This window comes from Silene latifolia, chromosome Y, assembly GCF_048544455.1.
Source record: "Silene latifolia isolate original U9 population chromosome Y, ASM4854445v1, whole genome shotgun sequence".
Taxonomy (NCBI): domain Eukaryota; kingdom Viridiplantae; phylum Streptophyta; class Magnoliopsida; order Caryophyllales; family Caryophyllaceae; genus Silene; species Silene latifolia.
The window spans coordinates 357,911,184-357,926,149 of record NC_133538.1 but is presented as its reverse complement, the minus strand read 5'-3'; the positions used below and the strand labels follow the sequence as shown (position 1 = coordinate 357,926,149).

The following is a 14,966-nucleotide window of genomic DNA, read 5'->3' as shown; positions in this document are numbered from 1 at the left end:
CGCAAATAAATGCCTTATTTGCGGCGTTTTTAGAAAAAACGCCGCAAATTTTTTTTTAAAAGGAGCCGCAAATAAGACATTTATTTGTGCGTTTTTTTAAAAAAGGAGCAGCAAATAGATAATTTTAAAAAAAAAAAAAAATTGGAGCATTAATGTTTAGAAAATCTCTCGCATTCACAATTATAATTAAAAAGAAAGAAATCATAAACTATTATGATTTAAAACTACTAATATTCTCCTTATTAAAAATGCAACAATCCATTACAACCTATTAACAATGGAAAAAGCTCTCCTTTTCATTCATCTTATGAAGCAGCTAAATAGTTATTACAATTGCAACCTAAGAAATCAATCAATGTTTCATGTCTACGGAAAATTTTAGTCAATTATGCTTTCAACTTAACTTCAATAACTTCAGTTTCTTTGCACAAGTATTCTTGGTCGGGAACACACAAGAAGATGCAAGCTACTCCTACGAGCTTCCAATAACACTTGTATTGCAAAACTTTAGCCGCAACACTTCAAAGATCCTCAAGCCCTTTATGATAAGAATGAGTAAATGATGAATGTAAACAAGAGGTTCAAAATGATAATGAATATTCATCGAAGTAAAACAATAATACTCCAAGATTGAAAAGATACCTCAAAAGTAAACAACCAAGGTAGATAACAAAATCCATGCTGATATTTGAGAAGGCTTCCTGCAGTGAGCCGAGCCTAGTTAAGATCGCATGGCAAAGTTATAATTCAGTGACAAAATAATGAAATTGTTGGGTCATAATCATGTTCGCTTTCACGCATTACAAAAAAACATCGTCATCAATCATATTCTCTAGTGTAATGAGAGTGAGAAAGACAGAATCAAAAGAAAAGATCTCCACTTTTTATTACCACTGTACAAAACAAAATTTAATAAACGATGACAAAAGAGGGCACTTTAAAAGTAATTCATAAAGTGTTAAATGCTCATTACTCTCTTCTATGTCAAGCAACCCATCCTCGTGCTACATTATCAGAGGAACATAAAAGGAAATCATGCTCTAATATAGGAACTTTGTACAACCTGCATAAATGTACATTGTCCTAACTTATTGATAAGCTCACAATCTAATTACACAAAACCATAGGTTTCACAACCTTGCATGTTTTCACCAAGCTCCATTCTGCTCAAAATAAATTCTTGTCATACATTACACGATAGAATGACGTAAATAAATCATGTAAGCCTAATTATACAATGAATCGTCGAAGGTACGAATACTATATAAAAATATCTTATTCAACAGTAAGACCTAACTAAGAAACATTAAATTTTATTTTAGATTCGTTTCTAAGAACTACTAGTCAAATTTAGCATAAGAGGCAATAATCTTACTTAACTAACAACAATAGTCCTTTTTAAAACAATAAATACAAATGATGATCAAAAGGCCGCAAATAAATTTGCGATTGTGACTGATAGCATGACCGAATTAGTTTCCCCTAGTCCAGAGGCAGAGGATCCGAATTCACGCCAAATTTGTCGACTTCTAATTCGGATTGTGACCTAAAATCCCAATTTCATACAAACCCGAAACTATAAATGACTTATTTTAATACTAGTTTATGAACACAAATTACAATCTTTTACTGTACCTATCATCAAACAACAATAATTATAAAATATAAACAAAAAATAGTATAACAAAAAAATTTGCATATAATTCGAGTAATTACCTTTCACAAATGGAGAATCTGAGGAGGTCATCACTCATCAGTAAAACAAAGGAAGCGATGATAGCGCTTGAACGACGTTACCGATTGGGCCGCGACGGTGCTTGACAACGTTTGCGAGAGGCCATAATGTATACACTAACAGTTAGACATGTCGCCAGGCTACAACTAGCTTCTAGAAATGCCAGCATACTCTATTTATAGCTATGCTAGAAGCATGTTCCAGTAGTAGTACCTGCAATATGTCAACGAAGATCAATACAATGATCCAAATGTGCTAAATATAGCTCTCTTCATCTAAAAATGTCACTTAAGGCAAACTCAATTGGAACTCCCGTAGTAAACAATAGTTTCAGGAGCTCATAATAATTAACAAGTCCCTTGTCAGACAAAGAGGCCAATATATCACATGATATCCCAAAAATAAAACAAGAGATGAAAAAAGTAGAAGAAATATTTGAGATAAGGGCACAAAAGAAAGAACGACACGTTTCCGACACCCCTTTCGTAATGTAGAGAGAAAGATAGCTAGAATTCACACCCTAACAATTGTGTCAAAACTTCAAGCAAATTCTGACTTATGTCTAACCCAGCAACACAATTTAAGGTATTTGATAATATTTGTAATTGGGAAATTCAAACCTAGTAAATTTCGTATTTTTTTAGTTTTCATTTAATGATTGGTGAGGGAAAAGGGAAGGGTACACCATAAATAATGAAATATTAATCACCTTGATTCCATTGTATCCTGAATGTTCATCAAACCCACCAGCAACAAACACAAATGCAACATTATTCGCTTCTTTGACCCTGTCTCCTCATACTTGATGAAGCATTCATCAGCAAAAGACAGATTTTCGCCTCTTGGAACCTACTTGAAAAATTCAACATATCAATTGATCCCCTTACAAATGAAAACACAGTATGTTTAGGCCAACTTTTTTTAAAAGCGAAAATAATGGCTCCAGCATGTCCAGCTGCATTTCCAACTTTTGGCAGACAAATTATGCTGATGAAGCTCACTGATATTCCCCAGGAATTAGAAGCTATGACAACGGGCATCCCAGCTAGCCAAGCGAACGCATGTTATAGTTTCTGATTTTCTCCTTCTAATTCTCATTTTAGATCAATTCAAACCCATTTCTTAGTTTTTGACTGTCTCCCTCTAATTCGTATTTCAAAATCTCGTCTTTTGAATTAATTGAAACCCATTTCATAGCATTTGATTTGCTCCCTTCAATTTTCAGCTAAAAATATCACCTCTTTTTAATCAATTCAAACCCATTTCATAATTTTTGATTTATTCCCTCTAATTTTCACTAGAAAGTCTATAATTTGTAATTGATTCAGTAAAACTAAGAAAGCTAAATAGAACTTACACAATGAGGAGTAAACTAAACATATGTCGATAAATTGGGTAATTGACCCGCAAAACAACTGCTAACCACACAACACATCCACTAAGATAGTAAAATAGAAGTTAGATAAACCAGCTAAGAAAATTAAAAGAACAGGATTCTCGAAATGGCATGAAAGGGGATAAAGTAGACTTACAAAATCGCAAACAATGAACTGAGAAATGGGAAATTAGAGTTTAATTGAAAATGAAAGAGAGGAATAATGGTCTAATGGAGAAATACAATTGGAGAACAGGAGGAGATTGTCGAAGGAAGCCATTGTCGAAGGTTGAGAACCTGCCTTTATGGCATATATAAAATCCCAATTATCCTCAAACCCTAAACTATAAATAACTCAGTTTAACACTAATTTATGAATTGAACCACAATCGTTTACCATAACCATAATCAAACACCAATAAGGCAATCAATCAATCATGTATCTATATTATTAAAGGAAGCTTTTTTCGAGCGATTTCAGAGTCTCCAACTTTTATGAACTACTTATAATAAATTTATTCAATTTAAATTATTTTGTAAATTTGTAATTTAAAGGATAATATTTGAATCTTACCTCAACAACAATACGTAGAGTAGGTAGTTTCTATAAAACCAAATGATAGAGTTTGTATAATCAAACGAAAGAGTTTGGCTACAGTACGTAGAATAGGTAGTTTTATTTAATAAAAATAGATGAACAATTTATTCTTAATAAGTAACTTAGACTATATATTTGAGTAGGACACAATGTCTATACTATATATAAATGCAATTATGCAACTCATCGTGTAGATTTCCTCAATAACAATGTTTTTAGTCTTTCCTGCTTATTAGTCTCAAGCTATACAGTTTTATATTACATATACAAGATGTTGATTACGATATTTTTACTAATAATTTTTTTTTATTTTATAATGATAGGATGAACTATGAAGATGTCAACAACCATGGTTTATAGAGCTGCTATATATTAATCAATTGTAAGTGGATGATCAATTTGCCCTACTTAATTCGTTCATCTTTTATAGCAATATGATAATATCCCAGCGATACTTCTAACATAGATCAAGAGATCAGCTTTTTATTTTTGTATATATACATAATACTCCTATATGTTAGTTCTTTAGATTAATAAAAACGTGTCACAATTTACTAATACAAGAAGACAAGAATCTGATCAACAATAAAATACTCCCTCTTATTATATATTTTCTTCCCCTTTCATTTTTACACAAGAAATAACAATGTGAATTTGGACCACACAAAACACACTACCCCACATGTCATTGAATTTGGACCACACCAATCATCCAAAAAAAGGAAATAGGGAAGAAAACTTGAATAACCGAATAAGGAAATAGGGAAGAAAATATAGAATAGGAGGGAGTAGATTGTATTTGAGTATGACACAAGTTCAATTTGTATATATAAACGTTTCTTATAACGTATGGTATTGTGTAGTTTCAAATATAGACATATAGTACTTTTTTTAAATTAAATAGTACTACTTTAATGTTACACTAACATAAAATGTTGAATGGAATGATTTTACTATGATTTTGTTATTGTTATTTGTTATGTTGATAGGACAAAGATGGCAGTAAGCCAGTGACATGATACGAGAAGCGCTTAATTTTTGTTTGTGTTACAAGCCGGTTAACAACAGTGAACTTAATTTTGTGAGTTTGTGTTAAATTATAGCTATGGTTTTCATTTTGCAGTAGGCAATCATTATTTTATTACTTTTCCTTTATTTTATTTTCAAGCAGGGAATCAAACAACGTGACATGGAGGCGATAGTTATTCGACATCCCTAATGACCGACCAAATTAAAATACTCTTAGGCTCTTAGCGCAGGAGTCCATTACTAGACCAACAACAACTCGAAAGGGACGGAATACGGAACGCGGAACTTGATCCATATCGATGGAAAGCACAATGCACACCACAAGTACAATGTATTAATGTGTCGTACTTCATTCATTAATATACTCTATTACGGAGTGTATTAAATCTGTGATATTATTTTGAGAAAATTGTAAATTACCACCTCATATTTACCGTATTTTACAAACTACCACCTTGTATTTCGTTTATTACTAATAACCACCTACATTACACGGTATATATCCCATCTACCACCGTATATCATTTTCGGCTCATCATTTTACGTAAGTCCCGACTCGTTAAGTTAATAAACTAAATAATGACTATAATACCCTTACTTTAGTTCACTCAAAACACACCGTACTACCCCCACCTAAACACTAAAAGTTTAACCACGCCATTCATCACAACACCCCAATAATTCATCATCTCCATCATCATCATCATCATCATCATCAAATTGCCGGAATGTTCTTACCCCACCACCACCAACAAACTCAGAGCATCCCTCGCAAGCGCTACCTCACCACATTTCCCACCATCTACTCACCACCACCTAACCACCATCTCACTACCACCCGTTGCAATATCAACCCAAGCCCACCATCTCCTTAACCATTACTTTTATCCTCCAAAAAGAAAAGAAAAACCAAAGAAATGAGCTGAGATTTGTAACACAAAACCCCCAAAATCATAAACAAAATTGAAAGAACCCTAAGAAATGTCTTTAATTTAAAGATAAACCCAACTAATAGCACCGCAAATTTGTGGGTTTGGGTAATGGTAGCGAGAAGTTGGAGGTCATGGTGAGAAATGTGGCAAAATCTGGTGGTGCCATAAGACGGTAGCTCTAGCAGTGCGGAGGGTGGTGGTCAGACACTGATGGGGAAAAAGTTGTGAAGAGGTGGCGGTGGTGAGGAGATGGTGGGAGGGATGATGTATGGGTGCACAAGAGGAAGAAAGAGGATAATTATCATGTTATATAATGTGGATAGAGTAATAACAACAACATATTAATTCCTCATGGAGATTGAATAAGATTGATGAATGATGATGAACGTATGTGATTCTCTTTACAGATAAAGGTCCTTACAATTTTGGTTGTTGGATCTTGATTCTGCAAAAAAATAATTTGATTTTGATTGTAGTTGTGGATTTAGGGGGTGTTTGGTTGGAGCTTTTGGAATGGATTGGAATGGATTCAATCCATTCTAGTGTTTGGTTGGAGGTTTTTGGAATGGAGTTAGATACCCAATGAATTCTAACTCCATTCCAACCCCTTGGAATCTCATACCCATGTTTCTACTCAAGTTTCTAACTCCATTCCATATTATTACTACCTCTATATCCATTCAAAGGTCGAACCAAACACTCATGAGCAAGTATGGGGTTCTAACTCCATACCACTATAGTATCACAATCCATTCCATACCATTCCAATACTTTGAACCAAACGACCCCTTAGAGTGTTTGATTTTGGTTTCTCTCTTAATTAGATGGCAGTGAGTTTTTGGAGTGAATAATATTAAGGGTGTTTTGGTCTTTTTGCGGTTTATTCACTTAATGAGTCGAGAAGTTATTTGAATGATGATCGGGAATGAAATACGGTGGTAGATGGGATATATACCGTCTAATATAGGTGGATATTAGTAATAAACGAAATACAAGGTGGTAATTTGTAAAATACGGTAAATACTAGGTGGTAATTAACAATTTTCACTATTATTTTCCCATTGCATGTATTATTACAAACTTCGTGACGTTGCTAAATGTGTTATCTAGGGCACGTTTAAATTTTGTTCTAATATGCAAATTATAGGTCATTGAAACATTTGAACGATAACGGATTTGTAATACTTACCATTTCTTTATTCGTGAAGTGGTACAACAACTCCATATACAATTACTTTTTTATAACTTTCCTCATCCATAGGTTCGTTGTGTTAATAAAGAGCTAAAAATTGACTTTGCAAATAGGGAAGACGAAACTGTGAAGACCTGTCAAAGGAGGCGGATCAGAGGAAAAACGAGGGTTGGAGATGATGAGATTTCCATAGGGTTCGAGCTGAACAAGGATTGGGTAGGAATTAAGGAATAGATTAGGCATTTTGTTCTGATTGGAAAAATAATGTTACAATGAAACGTAGGACAAAAGTTATTACTCCGACCGGTTATTTGTTCGTAAGTTTGTCTAAATAGAGGTTGTTGACACTTGACATAAAGGTTGCTTAAAACGGATATATTAATAACAATAACATAATCCATTATTAGAACAAAAATGATATTATTAATAGATCTCTTTTACAAAGTTTATTTATAAGATCGTCTTATACGGAAATTTGTATACATCTATATAGTAAGTAATATATCAGTTTAATTTTCTATTGTACATATTAACTAAAAATTAGAATATTACAGCATGGCCAAAATACTACGCAAGTCCAACATATTTTGCTTTTGTAGACGATAAGAAGAAACCTTAATGCATATTAATCACGGTAATTAAGTTGGGTTTACGCTTACAAAAATGCATGTTACTAATTACAGTAACTATATCATGGACCGTGTGATAAGTAATTATTTTCGTCATTCTTTAGCTATAAGACTGTTTTATAAGGTATTTTTTTTATTATTGTTAATAAGTCTTTCTCAAAGTTGAATTAAAAAAAAAATTCTACCAAGTGGCCCGTGCATTGCACGGGCATTAAATCTAGTATATATATAAAAGAGGCTTTTTTCAGGCAATTCTAGAGACTCCAACTTTTTTAAAACACGATTTTTATTTTTAATAATAAACTCAGTTGAAGATAATTATTGATTTTTATTTTTAATAATAAACTCAGCTGAAGATAATTATTTTGAGCTAATCAACTAATCAAATAAAAGATATAGTAAATTACAAAAAAAGATAAAGATTGAGTTTTATTTTTGAATCCTAACTAAGATTGAATCCTAACTAAGATAAATCACCAAAGAATCATACACATATATATATACAACTTTGTTTTTAATTGCATGTGCAACGTCAATCTCAATTCTTTCTGGTGAAGAGGACCACATCGTTGCACCACTAATAGCAAACCACATCGTTGCACCACCGCATGTGCACCCGTTTTCTTAAATATACGACCGGTTTTTTCAAGAGTGTTTGCCTGAACAACTGTCAAAGAGCACCTCTTTTCTCTATTGCTGACCGAGTTCTTTAAGGACTAAAAGTTTTTTATCCTTGTCGCAGTTAAGACGGCTATATTTAAGATTCAAGGATATTTGAGTCAGTACTTCTGGTGGCATGTATTTGGATTCAGACGGCGAGAAATTTGAGTTCAAGAATTTATGAGGTGATTTGCAATTTGTTGTCATTATTGTTTCCGGATCAATAAGTTTTGCATCGAACAACAAGAAATTGATGAGGGACAAATTACAAGCGATTGGGTGAACAACAAGAAATTATCAGGGACGAACTATTGTTTATATACTGTTGCTATCTTGTGGTGGAAGCTTCAACTTTGCCTTCCAATCTCGTGAACTAAACCGCAGCAAGGAAGAACAATCAGTAAAAGACGTCACTTTTCATCTTACAAGAAAAACATATGAACAAGAAACTAAGAAGATAGTTCAGTCGAGGAGGATAATAAATACTGGCCAATAGCTAACTGCATATTACCCTCAAAAAAGGTATATGATCTGATAGGAAGTTCATCAAAGGTGAATTAACAATCTCCAACAAAATTTTAAAGCGATGCAACATTACTGAAATGAAAAGAGTTCATCTCCAACCAAACGATACATTACATAAACCGAAAAGCACATTTTCAATACCCATAAGACATCAATGACAGACCAAAGATGTGTAATATACACGCAGACATAGGTGCATAAGTAATATAATTAGCTTGATGCGCAATGTACATGCATATACACCGCTATGTTGACAATTTTACAATTGAATATTTCAGGCTGTTTGGTTAATTCAAAGAAGTTATTTTTATACTTTCTTTTTTATATCTCTGATGTTATTTCTCTAATAATTTTATTTTTCGTCCCCTGCATCACCAGTAAATAAATCTTTTACTTACATTTTCCCGTCCCCCAAAACATAGTAATTCTTTCGAATTACTCTATTTACCATCTTTAGCCGATTTTTCAATCGGTCAATATCTATTTTGGACATAGTCATTAAATATCAGTCTTAAATTTAAAACGGGTTAAATAGAATAGACGAGAATTGATCAAGCAAGAAATAGAATGCGTATTGAGTAAAGTGGGGATTATTTGACCCGTATTAATGTTAAGACGGAAATAATGCGTAAATGGGAGAATGAAGAAGAGAGAGACCTCTTTGAGTGGTTCAAGGCCGAAGGAAGAAGGAGGAGCAGATGGGTTAGTGTAGTATGCGTCGTATGTTTCAAGGCAAAGGTGTTTGGTCATCGTTTTGTTGAAATGGAAATTATTTGCCATTGTTATTGCAGAATGCACACCACTGTAACAATTGAGTTTGTTTGTCTTATTATTACTGCAATTTTAGGCAATTCATACATGTTAAATTCGAACAGCAAGTCTTGCTGATGGCAGACATATTTGGTCTTCAGCTGAAGACGGGTAAAATGTCACCCATTTAAGATGAAAATGTAACCATTTTAAGGTAAATAATTTTTAAAGCTATAATAGTTTGTCATTAAAATGGTAACATTTTGTAGTTAAAATGGCGACATTTGGCCCGTCTTCAGCTGAAGACCAAATATGGCTGCCATCAATGAGAATTTGTGAAATTCGAATACGGATCAGACTACAAAATTTAGATAATTACCACACGACTTTGAGGCAAGGTTTGCTAGACCACTCAAACGGGCTGGATGGGTCGGCTGGTGAGGTTTGCTAGACCACTCAAACGGGTTGGATGGGTCGGTTGGTGAGGCGGTTCATACATGTTAAACTCGAATACGGGTCAGACTAAATATGGGTGGGCTTATACGGGTCACGCCGTCACGGGTCGAGGTAGAATCAGAATACATGTCAAAATATAGATTGGTATGGTATATTTTATTTGTCAAAAGCAATCATATTCAATAATAATAATAATATTATAATTAATATTACTTACCATACTTATAGTGAAGAATTTATAAAAATTATATTAATTTAATAAAATATATAAACTTGATTTTTCAATTATTTTTGTAATTTAAAATATTTAAAATAATAATAATTTATAATTATTCTTCAAAGATAACATATAACATACTCCGTATAATATATGAGTATTAGTATTGAATTAGTCAAGACCTTCTTTTAACTCATTAAATATTTATTCTACGAAGAAAAACTTAAATTTTCCAGATGCAAAAAAAACTACATTTGTACAAGCTCACTTACAAACAGAACGCTATTTAGTTACTCGTGCATGACGATTATAACTTTTATACGCAAATCATAAAAAAAATGTTAATTTATTTGTATATACTCATATTCTTTAAAAAAAATATTTCAATGTATTTGTAATGTTAAGAAAGTAAATATAGCTTCTCAATTGCGAAGATACAATTAGAAACGAATCAATATTATAACCCGTACAACGTACGGGCACAAAATCTAGTAATTACTAAATATAAATAAAAACTTATATAATTCGTGATTTAAAAACGAAAAATTACAAATAATTAGTGTAAATTAAATACCTCTCACAAATGAAGAAGGGGGAAGGTTAATGACAGCGAGTACGACGGTGCTTGAAAAGCGATGTTAACGATGGCGAGCCACGACGGTGCTTGAACGAGGTTGGTGAGAGTGACGAAGACATCGCTGAATAATAGAAGTACTTGATGCTTGATTGGAAGGTTGTCAATCTCCCAATAATAACCCAAATAATCTTCAATTACCCAAAACAAAGGATGAGCAAGAGAGAGACTAAGGAAATAAAACTTGTATTAAAACTTGGTTAAATGTTGATTACAAGATTAAAGAGAGATTTGATTGATATTAACTACTCTAAAGATTGCTAAGAAGAACATGCTCTTCTAATTAGACTAATGGGGTATTTATAGTGGAATTAGTTACATAAATTAGGGTTTACTAAGGGCTTAAATGACGATTAAGTCTTTGAGGAATCGTCGGTCTCTAGGGAGACTCCGGTCTCTTTTTCGCCGGTCTTAGAAAAAGATGCGCATCCTTTCTTGAAGCTTGTAGAAGACGAAAAGACTGTCTTGGAATCCGGGCGTCTTTGACACGGGAAGGGCAGATTTGGGTTCTTCTGGACGGGCGTCCAGAGGGGGAAGACGGGCGGATTTGGGTGGTTTTGGACGGGCTTCTTGTGGAGGAAGACGCTCGGATTATGGGAGATGGACGGGCGTCTTCAGGGCAATCCGCACGGATTGTCAAACAGTTTCGTTCCTTCTTCCTTTCTTCCTTTTTTCTTTATAGAATCCTTGAGGATTTCCTCGGGGATACAAGGATCTTTTCTCATCATTACCCATCTACTATAGTATGTACAAAGGCCTTCTAATCTTGTCTCTCCTTGATGCTTGGTCATTGAATTAAATCAATTTAGCCTCATTTTGCCATGAAAATGCAAGGTTTGCACTCCTTTCCTACCAAGGACACAAAACCTCAAAGAATATGCAAAACAAAGAATTAAGGACAATAAATGACCCAAATATGCACTAAAAAGCATGAAAACAAGGCTAATTCGGGAACTAAATGTGCTTAAATTATGGTCACATCAGTAAGAAAATTAATTCTCTATCTTGTGAAGAAATTTTAGAGAAATAAAAACCTCACTTATCACTCCTCTCTTGGCCGAAATATACAAGAGTACAAAATATTTTTTGTGTGTCAATTTTATAGTAAGACTTATATTATTTCTAGTACAAAAAAATATTAGTTATTAAGAGATTTTCTTGGGTATTCACATTTGGGAGAGGTTCTAATTTAGACCTTTTGTTCATCCATTTTAAGGAAAGCTCAAGAACTAACAAATAGGTGAATTTGTTGGTGCCCATTAATCCGAAATCATATAGTAAGATTGATGATTTCTTCTCTTATCTTATTTATGTTTGCATGCATAAGATCTAGCTTTTATTTTATGACTAAATACATCTTTTCATATATGAATATGTTAAATTAATGAGATTAATGATTTCTAACAAGCGGTATCATGAGTCTTAGGTTGTTTGCATGCAAGTCGGTTTATAGTTTTTCCGAGTTATATGATTAACATACAAAACTAACTAATTTGGTTTTATGAAGATAAACCTAAAAATAACCTTGCATGTTAAAAGTTTCTGATCCTAAGTGATTTTTTTAGGACATTTTGGTTTATTTATGGATTTTATTGTTAATATTGGCATTAAAAAGTGATTTTTATGATAAAAATATCATTTTTGGACGAAAAATAGCTAAATTTTGAATTTTTTAGTGGGTTTTGGATATGTTTTCACATATATTATCTACTTATGGACTGTAAATTTTCATGATAAAATGAGTTGTTTTGATCGAAATATGGATTTTTCAATTTAAAATCGAATTTAAATGGCTAAATAGGTTAATATGAGTAATATTTCGAATTTGGTCATGGAAATTTAGTATGTTGTCACATGCAATTTTACAAGATCTGTGTAAAATATTTGGCTATAATGAAGTCTTTATGCATGATTTATGAATTTTTGATGAAAAATCACATAAATAGTGACTAAAATTAGTAATAATGCTAAAACATACTTCATGACTTAAGGAAAAACGTCACATGTTGCATTTTATCATATATTTCAGATCTAAAAGTGAAAAGTTGATAAAAATAATTTTTCTCATATTTTTATGGTCATAATTGTTAAAATCGATAAAATGCAACATTGTTTTTCACGATAAATTTTCGAAATTTTTAACCTAAGTTTTAAACATTATGAGTGTCATGGTATTTTTCCAGAATGTTTATGAGTTTAAATTTCAAATTTCGAATTTATTTAAAATTTTTATAATTTAATTTGAAGTTTATGGCATAATTTTGTATTTTAGGTCCATTTATGAACAATATTAAGAAAACAAGTTTAATTATTGTCAAAATGTTAGTGGAGACTAATTTTGAGTCCTAAGATAGTTAGGGTAATTAACTTGTACATAAATATGAATTTATGTAATTATTGTGATTTTAAAAGGTTAAATCACGCAAATCCGTAAAAACCGATTAATATACGATATTGGCTCTTTAAAGGCAATTTAGCATAAAATCTAGCATGTTCATACATATTATAATGCTGAATTTTATTTATGATTGTCATATCTTAATTTTATGTAATTTTTGAATTATGTAATTTTACTTAGTATGGCCTTAGTTTTAATTGATATTACCCGAAATGCATGGGAATATCGATTCGGTTGTAATTTTTGTGATCTCGTATCACCATTTTGTAATTTAATAGATTTATTTTTATTTTTATTACAGATTTATAATAGGAAATTATGTAATTCATTTCGTAATTTATTTATTCCGGAGTTCCTTGAAGACGGTGCCACTCAAGAAGGCGATCCATCAAAGAAAGTATTGCCTTGAAATGCGTGCCAAGACCGAAGCTCAAGGGACCAAAGGAGCTGGTTTCCGAATTTTTAATAGTTTATTAGATTTACTATTTTAGGAAGGCCATACTAGGATTTTATTTTTATGCTTTGCATTTTATTTATATGTTGCATGCATCGCTAAATTGCCATAACAAAACATGCATTATCATTAAATCGAGTAAATTGACCGTGTCAATTACAATTATCGTAGTTCACCGCTTTAGTTCACTTAAAACGTGATAGATAATAAGTTGACATGACCTCTCGCTAAAATAAACTATTGAGACATAGCCTTACCAAAAAGTAGAAACCATGAAAACCTATTTCATGAGGGAGTGCACTCGGCCCTACCGGTGTACAAACCTTGTTACGTAGGGGAAGTGGGTGATAAATGTCTACCTAACGAATTTATAAAGATAAGGGTTGTATTCGGCTTTACCGATGCCCAAGTTGATGTAAATTTGGATCATGGACACATTTATTCGAAATTTGGGTTGAACTCAACGAAAGTATTCTCGACGGTTGCCGAATGTGTTTCGGGCTAAAGATAAATATTAATGTAATTTTATCGACCAAGAGATCTAAAAGTAGAATCGATTAAAGAGTTAATCCACCGAGTTATATTGATGAGGGTTGTATTCGGCTTTACCGATGCCCAAGTTAATATGAATCTGGATCTTGGAATCATTTATCATAGTTCGGTAGAGGTCACTATGTAAATGCTTTACTTGTTATTTACAAGTATTAATAAAACGATAAATGTTAAGTTTTCCACTATTCCGTTATCATATTGTTCTATTTCTTTACCACAATTCATATACGATATCATTTCGATTTTAATTCAAATCTCCATTAAAACATCGTAACCAAAGACAAAATTTGATTTTTTCTTCTAAAAACCTCGTATTATTCATTGTAAGGATCTCTTGTGAAGAGTATAGATAAAAGTTATTAGTGACCAAAAGGGTTTTTGATTTTTGACTAACATATCTACTTACAATGAATTGTTTCTCATATGCTTAATTGAGTTAAGTACTTTGAAACGTTACATCATTTTGGTAACTAAATTTGTTTGAAATCAAAATTGACCAAAATACCGCAACCACTTCAATGAAAGTTTTAAGACTAAACAAACAAATGAAGAGTAGTCTTCATGAATTTCAATTTTGCTTCTCTTAGCAAAGACTCATTGAAATTAGTGGGAGCATTCTCTTAAACCGTTAAGAAAAGGGTGAGGTTTAAAGAAGTAAAATTAGAATGGAATTGATACAAGGTAATGTTAAAAGTAAAGTTATTGAGAATAACGATACTAAACCTATCAATCCCGGCCGATAAAGTTTCCATTGTCTTAATTGTTGGACGCTAGAAAGGAAACTACCCCAAATTATTGAAGAATCGGCAAGTTAGTTGTGGGACATCTAA

At 32.4% G+C, this 14,966-nt stretch overlaps 1 long non-coding RNA gene across 2 annotated transcripts; it reads right to left on the bottom strand.

The window, feature by feature from the left end:
• Window positions 1–214: 214 nt before the first annotated feature.
• LOC141633805 (uncharacterized) lies at window positions 215–10,801 on the bottom strand. Of its 2 annotated transcripts, none has more exons than XR_012538561.1 (5): window positions 10,673–10,801; window positions 2,445–2,584; window positions 1,717–1,948; window positions 643–717; window positions 215–538 (listed from the first exon to the last, which is right to left on the bottom strand). It is a non-coding gene; the product is annotated as an uncharacterized LOC141633805 (long non-coding RNA). The 2 variants fall into 2 exon arrangements; XR_012538562.1 differs by having other exon boundaries at window positions 643–701.
• Window positions 10,802–14,966: the final 4,165 nt, after the last annotated feature.